Raw genomic sequence first — 550 nt, 5'->3', positions numbered from 1 at the left:
CATGAGTGAGACAAACCGAGCAGACATTTAAACTGTGTTGAGGAACAATTGAATGGCATTTCTTTCTCAAGTAGGCGGAGCTGCGATGTGGTAACCATCCCGGTTAATTCTGCCGCACAGACCTTTGCTAAGAAGGATAGATGTTCCCTTCATTTAAAGGTGCAGTCGGAGCGGACGTGACTTATGTAGAAACTAAGCTCGGCAGATAAGCTGCGCTTCAAACCATGCCTATCAGAAGGACCAAACATGAACAAAGAGAAGGCTGATTATTAAAGTCAGGGGTTCAATATTGTAGGAAGACAATCAACATTTAAAGAGCAGAATTTCCACCACGAGTGAAACAAACGATAGGAAAGATATTTAACGTGAGTATGATCTATTCAATTTAAAAATGTTTTTTTTTCTTGTTTATTACTCATTACTATGTCAGCGGGATTATTCTACCAAGTTACACATATTTTTCGATACGAAGGAATCCAGAAAAAGCGTTCAGATCAACGATGTTGTTGTTAACACTATGGTGGAAATCTGTCTGAGTGTGAAAAACACA

The 550-nt window shown here is 39.1% G+C and overlaps 1 protein-coding gene across 1 annotated transcript in view; it reads left to right on the top strand.

Moving 5' to 3' along the window:
* The first annotated feature begins 284 nt into the window (after window positions 1-284).
* The window catches only part of LOC107104961, a 26266-nt gene continuing 26000 nt past the window's right edge, over window positions 285-550 (top strand). Inside the window, exon 1 of the mRNA XM_015405073.1 lies at window positions 285-365. The gene's annotated coding sequence lies outside the window, so the exon portion shown is untranslated. The remainder of the gene's footprint in view (window positions 366-550) is intronic.

The sequence above is a fragment of the Cyprinodon variegatus genome, unplaced genomic scaffold (assembly GCF_000732505.1).
Source record: "Cyprinodon variegatus isolate N-32 unplaced genomic scaffold, C_variegatus-1.0 Scaffold1977, whole genome shotgun sequence".
Lineage (NCBI taxonomy): Eukaryota > Metazoa > Chordata > Actinopteri > Cyprinodontiformes > Cyprinodontidae > Cyprinodon > Cyprinodon variegatus.
This window is presented reverse-complemented; position numbering and strand designations above follow the sequence as displayed.